Here is a 7,656-nt window from a genome sequence, read left to right as displayed (position 1 = left end):
CCAGTTCCATGCCAGGGAATGCAAACTGAATACAGTTAAAAATTACAAAATTCCTTTGAATAGATGAAAGAAACCTTAATGTAATGAAAGGATTGTGTAACCAATTAATTTATTACATGGGCTTATTGTTAATGTATGCCAGATTTGAATTCACAAGGTTTTTTTCTTAATTAGTGATTCATAAAGTAATGGCATATCTTATAATTGATGGCTTATTAAAATCAAAGGTGAAGGAATGTATGCTAAAAGATTGAATGAAAACATGCAAGGATAAATGGTAAAATCTCATCTTGGTACTATAATTCTGAAATTATGTTCCTAATACTGCAAGTCTTCAGTCCAGGACATAATTTGGGCTATACTTTCTCTGATTAGAAAAAATATAGGAAAATCAACATTTATTCAGACTAAATAACTCTTTTTGAAATGTAGTTTGTTCAGTAACACACACACACCCGCTGTGTGTGTACATATACATGAAATATGATTGTGGGTATATTTTGTCAATAATTGATTGTGCTATTACTTTACAACATGAAATAGAGATGGGCCATTTTTTTCCCTTAATGTGAACATTTAGAAATCAGGAGATGTTCCTCTATAGATGATATACCTATTTTCATAGTGGCCCAATACATATAAAACATACTGCCCAGACTCCCCAATTCAATGCACTCTACCTGATAACTACAAAACATGCTGATAACTCTATCACAACTAAAATACTCTTCATGAAGAGATGAATGATAGAAAATGAAATTTACAAGTACATGCCTAGTTGACATATTTATAATAAAAATATATTTGTCGAGGGGTATCTTTGTTTAAAAAGTTGAACTAGACTTAGTTTTTCCCTAAAGCTGCAGCCCTACTGAGAGTTGCTTGAATGTTTTTCCACTCCCACTTGAATTTTAGAGATGTAACATTCTCCTTTCCCCCTGTTTAGTGCTAACATTTATCTGTTTTCCCTCTGAACTTAGTATTAACTCCAGACTTGTGGGGAGGGACGAATCATGTATCACTTTATACATACAACCAAAACCAAAATCACTCTTGAGATAACCTCTCTACAATTCATTAAAGTTATTTTAGTGACTGAGGTAAGAAAGAAAATGCTAAAATGTGAAGAGTTTCAAAAAAGAAAAACACAGTTAAATTCTCTGCATTTGAAATTTAAGAGAAATTTCAGGTAGGAGGCAGAGAGAGGAAAGAGAAAAGAGAGATTGACAGGACACTTGGTTTGTGCCTTAAAGACATTTAACAACAGAGGTGTCTAATAAAAAATTGGTTATGCTTCTGCAGAACATCCCTCTCCCCATCAGTGTTCACTCTTCCTTCCCCAGGCTTCCTCCCCTCCCTTAAGCCACTCTCCATCTCAGCTACCTCAGTGATCCCAAGGAAATGCCATTTTCTACAGAGAAAGCTGAAGGGTTGTGTGTGTTTGGAAATGGAGGAACGTGGCTAGGATTCATATCTGGGTCTAAGGTGAAGAACTTTACATTCGAGAGAACGGACAGTCCATAAGCTAAACTGATTCCGTAGCAGTAGAAGAAAAGCTCCAGAATTCATCATGAGAATGTAAGCCTGTCTGCAGAAATCTTAGGGTAGGCACTGAACGTCTGTTTGGTGTAGGATTCGAATGGTTCATGACAGTTGAGGTTAATAGATTGGAACTGAACTTACTTGAGTGTTAAAGGCAAAGAAAGAAAGCTCAAAAGACATCTTGGTTATATTTGCATGACAGAGGCAAGAAATCAGGCTGAACTGGCGTAGCTGTACCACCGATTTGTCTTTGTCTATATCAATCACCTTAGACAGAAGATTATCCGTGTAGAGATCAATTAAGCCAATCACATAAACTGACCGAAATTCTCATTACTTCTTTTGATAACTTGCAGTACAAGATGGGTATTTTTCAATAACTGAAAATAGCTAAAATTATAACTCTTTGTCTGTTTCTGAAAATTTCGACCCCAACTGTCTCTGCCTTGCTTTTAGCTGGCTTGGGTGGTACCTGGTTTAGGTTAATAAATATGCAATTTTCACATTAAAATTGGATGCCAATTAAATCCAAACCTTCCCCATTTCTAATCATGAATTCTCTGTTTTCAATCCTGTCACTTCCTGCTTTGCTCAAAACTTCACATATTTAAGGAATAAAATTTATTTTACAATTTTTCTGTAGTCTTGAGTTTTAAGTATAGGGAAGAGAAAAAAACTTTACTTGGCCCTAATAAAACATGTGTCAATGTAAATGCATTTTTAGGGCACAGTGAAAAACATCCAATGAGATTGACATATTAAAATGAATGAATTCTCTCCAAGGCGGTAGTTTATTCAAAATATCTTAATTGACTTAAGATTGACTGACAGGATGGAGGAGCATCTGCTTGCTGGTGACTGAGGTTAATTTTAGAGTTCCATTATTCATGTAATCTCTCAGCATCATATAACTTTGTCATAATTCTTGTGTTTGACTTCATATATGAAATTAGTGTCCTTGTTGGTAGTGAAGCACAGATGATAAATTTTCTATTGTCCCCATAGTCCTTTGACTAATTTAGACTTAATATGCAGTAACTTATTTCCTAGTTTTTGAAAAATTGAATTAATTGTATGATTGGCCTTTTTCAGAATTCAGTGCTATTTTAAGTAACTTGTTTCTGATTTTAATACCAAATTCTTATTCAAAATTAAAAAGACCACTATTTAAAGGAAACTATTAATGTTATTTGGAATGAAATTTAGTGCCATAGGTTTCCTTAAGGAGCCAATTTACATATTCTGGTTTCTGTTAATACTACGCAGTCAGACTTAAATATGCTTGCATATTTATTTCCAAAAATAATTCTGACTCCTGACAAGTGGCCATAAGTTAACCTATTATCATTTACTCTTGTGTGTTTATTATACGTATATATGTATATATATACTGTGTGTGTTTATGATACGTGTGTATGTATGCGTACTCTGCAGTCATCCCTGTAAGCATGCTGAGGTTCTATGTTTTTCTTTTTTTCTGCCGTGTGTAAGTTAGGATAATTATAGCTTTATCAAAGGGAGAATCATATGAGAACTAGCAATACAGTGACCACAATACATAAATACGGTATGTGTTGGCATTTTATATTAGACCAGACTTTGAACTGAGCTATTCCTCCCAGGGAAACAAAAAAGCATAAAATAGTTTTTCCTTCTTTGGAGGACATAACAGGTAATTACTTAAATTAGCAGCAAATGCAATATTTTAATAGCTCTGATGTGTCTTCTTCATGATACCTTATCAGCATGTTGTTGCAATTTAGCCTTGAAAAATAAGTAGTAATGAAACTCGTGATTGGAAAGAGACAAGGTATTATTAAGAAGATACTGAAATGGGGTATGTAATTATAACCAGGTAATGTTACTGTGATGTGAATATAAGAGTAAAAAACATAAGTCTGGAAACTAAATGCATACTAAGAAAACCACTCTGTGTTAGCATGTTGATTTAAAAGGTGATAATGTACATGTTTGCATGTATAGTGCTAGAAAAAATAAGATAAAAACATAATACTTAGAAATAGTGCATTTAGTTTCACTTTTTAAATTAATTAATTTATTAATTAATTACTTTATTTTTGTTGTGTTGGGTCTTCGTTGCTGCACGCGGGCTTTCTTTCATTGAATCGAGGTGGGGCTACTCTTCGTTGCGGTGTGCTGGCTTCTCACTGCAGTGGCTTCTCTTGTTGCAGTGCACGGGCTCTAGGCGCGCGCGGTCTCAGTAATTGTGGCTCGTGGGCTCTAGAGCGCAGGCTCTGTAGTTGTGAGCACAGGCTTAGTTGCTGCGCCGCGTGTGGGATCCCCCTGGACTGGGGCTCGAACCCATGTCCCCTGCATTGGCAGGCGGACTCCCAACCACTGCGCCACCAGGGAAGCCCCTAGTTTCCCTTTTAAATTTGAAAAATTGTCATCATTTTGATATAATTTGACAGAGAGACTTTTGTTTTAACTGCTCTTTAGTTTGTCTTCTTTAAATAATTACTATAATGGAGAAATATTATAAGGTGTATACACAAAAAATAAGATAATAAAGCCAATAAGGTAAAAATCATAATATTCTCATTTCTAATGTGTTTTATGTGTGCAGATTGGGTATACAGACTCTAAGATATATAAAGGAATATTGGCTCTTAGCATAACATGTAAAATATTTTACAGTAGTTTCACTTACACATGTAGACATCTTTAAAAACTAATTATTTAACTCTTTTGATTGATTTTAACCAAGAAACCAGGATTACCTCTTTTAAATATGTGAATATCCCCCTAAAAATATATGAATAAATTAATTAATTACCTTTAATAAAGATATTTCAATATGTTTATTACAATTTAGAAACTTTTAAATGTATGGTACTCTAACTTATTAATAAATTAATCTTTCTGATCATTTTAATATTTCTTGATTAGCAATAATATATATTTTAATGTAATAAATTATAGCTAGGATTTAGATAATATACAAAACAGAAACCAGAAAATTCACATTTTCAGTAATATACATTGATAGAGAATGTTTTCATTGTTATTAAAGAAAAAGGAAAAATGTTTTCATTAATTCAAGCATATTAATGAGAGACTAAATTTATTTCTGTAATGCTATCAGCAGTTACTAGGTTTTTAACATGTTTTTATTGAGGTGAAATACATATAACATAAAATTTAACATTCTAATGTGTACAATTCATTGGCATTTGTTATTTTCACAATACTGTGCAACTACCTCCTCTATCTGATTTCAAAACATTTTATCATCCCCAGAGGAAATCCTGCACCCATTAAGAAGTTTTACCCCATTCCTCCCTCCCCATAGCAGACTGACAACTACCAATCTGTCTCTATGGATTTACCAATTATGAATATTTCATATAGCACTTTGGTGGTTCCTCAAAAAGTTAAATATAGAATCACCATATGACTCAGTAATTCCACTCCTAGTATATATTGAAAACAGATAGTCAAGCAAATACTTGCATAGACATGGTTCATAGCAGCACTTTTTACAGCAACTAAAAGGTGGAAACAACCTAAATGTTCATCAGTGATTGAATGTATAAACCAATTGTGGGATGTACATACAATGGAATATTATTCTGCCTTAAAGATGAATGACATATTGATATATGCCACAACATAGATGAAACACTGAAAATATTATGAAAACACCATGCCACTTGAAAGAATCTGCTATAAAAGCTCACATATCACATAGCTTTTAAAAAAAAACTATGGTAAGAACAGTTAACATGAGATCCAACAATACATTTTTAAGTGTACAATACAGTATTATTAATTATAGGCATAGTGTTGTACAGCACATTTCTAGAACTTAATCATATTGTGTAACTGAAGGTGTCAAAATATATCAAACTGTACATGTTAAATAAGTGTTATTTATTGTATGTCAATTATACAAATATGTGTGTAAGCATATATATTTGTATGTCATTATTGGCATATAATAATCAACAAATATGTATTACACAAGGGGAAAAATAAAAAGATTCTCATGAAAATATAAACTGAATATGTGTCAAAGATTTTATTCAACTCATTAATTAATGAGGAAATTATTAAGATGTTAAAGTGGATTCAAAATGCATTTGAGGAGCTGAATATTTATAAACAATAAATGTTGTTTGCTGAGTCAGATTCAAAACTGGTTAATGTTCTGCACAGTCATAACAGTAAAATGTGGATATTTAGAGACAAAAATATTTGCATTTCCACTAGACAAAAATCTGTAACTTCACATTAGCCTTTACAGAGCTATGAATTAGCCTAGTCAACAGTAAGTGAATCAGAGGCACAGCCCAGAACAGCACCTAAAGAACCTCCAGTAATCTTTTGTCTATTTCCAAGTTTCTCGTAATTTTTCTACAAATAGATTTCTCTCTGTCTAATGTTTATATTGTAAAATGCTTCAATTCATAATTCGAAGTATTTGCTATAAACAAAAACTAGAATTTTGAATAAGTTCAACAGAATTCTCAACAGTTGTTATTGTGTTTTTCTAAAATGTTGTCTAGTTCATATCTCAGGGAATAATACATTTGCCCTAAGGCATAAAACAAGAAAAATATGTTTATAGTCTTGATCAAAAACCCTAAGGTAGGGGCTTCCCTGGTGGCGCAGTGGTTGAGAGTCCGCCTGCCAATGCAGGGGACACGGGTTCGTGCCCCGGTCCGGGAAGGTCCCGCATGCCGTGGAGCGGTTGGGCCCGTGAGCCATGTATGGCCATTGAGCCTGCGCGTCCGGACCTGTGCTCCGCAACGGGAGAGACCACAACAGTGAGAGGCCCGCGTACTGCAAAAAAAAAAAAACAAACCCATAAAACCCCTAAGATATAATGTAAATACATTGATAGGACCTATTAAATAATACCTTGTTTATTTATATTTAGATGAGAAAATTCTTTGCTTTTATTTTCTTATATTATAAATCTTTATGTTCATTTGCTTTCTGCTAATCACCTAAAGTTTAAAAATTAGCTCATTTCCCATCTGATATATATGTCAGTTACATTTTTCCGTATCAATGTAATACCGTCTATATCCTGCTGAAACTCATTTAGTATAATTGTGTATGCTTCACTTGTCTAGAATTCATCTGTGTATAGCATTTCAAAGAAAACAGTTATGTGGTAAATTACTTTTTTATCCTCAGATAAAATCAGTTTTTATAGTAAGTGAAAATTTCATTTCCTCCAATTGTCATATGCTTTATTACTTCAAAAAATACAATTATGCATGAATGAAGAGGGAATTTAAATTAATTTGTGTATTAAAGTTAAGTCAAAGTCCTGACCTCACACTATCTTTGAATACTTCCTGAAGTTCCGCAATATGTTAATTCACTTAACAAATATTTGCTTATGTAATGTGAGCTATGTGCCAGGCATTGTTCTAGGCTGAGAACATAAAAGACCAAAGCTCCTTAGAAACTACATTCCAGTGCATGGAGACATATCATATATCAATAAACTAGTAAGTAAACAGTATATCAGATGGTCCTAAGTATAAAAAGAGGAAACAAAAGTGGGGAAATATTAGGGATGCAGATTAGATAGTTGTAATTTTATTTATATATTTATTTATTCATTTTAATCTGAAATGCTTTATTAATTTTTAAATTTGTCTTTTAATTGAAGTAGAGTTGATTTACAATACTATTTTAGTTTCAGGTATACAACATAATGATTAATATTTTTATAGATTATACCCCATTTAAATTTATTATAAACTAATGGCTATATTTCCCTGTCCTGTACAATATATCCTAGTAGCTTATTTATTTTATGCATAGTCGTTTGTGCCTATTAATCCCCTACTTCTCTATTACCCCTTCCACCTTTCCACCTCCCCACTGATGACCACTAGTTTGTTCTCTACATCTGTGAGTCTCTTTCTGTTTTGTTATATTCATTTATGTCTTTAAAAATTGTACATATAAGTGATAACATACAGTATTTGTCCTTCTCTGACTTATTTCACTAAGCATAATCCCCTCTAGATCCATCCATGTTGTTGCAAATTGCAGAATTTCTTTCTTTTATGGCTGAGTAATATTCTTTATTCATTTATCTGTTGATTAACACTTGGGTTGCTTCCGTAT

This window comes from Leucopleurus acutus, assembly GCF_964270905.1.
Source record: "Leucopleurus acutus genome assembly, chromosome: 13".
In the NCBI taxonomy this organism is placed as follows: Eukaryota; Metazoa; Chordata; class Mammalia; order Artiodactyla; family Delphinidae; genus Leucopleurus; species Leucopleurus acutus.
This window is presented reverse-complemented; position numbering follows the sequence as displayed.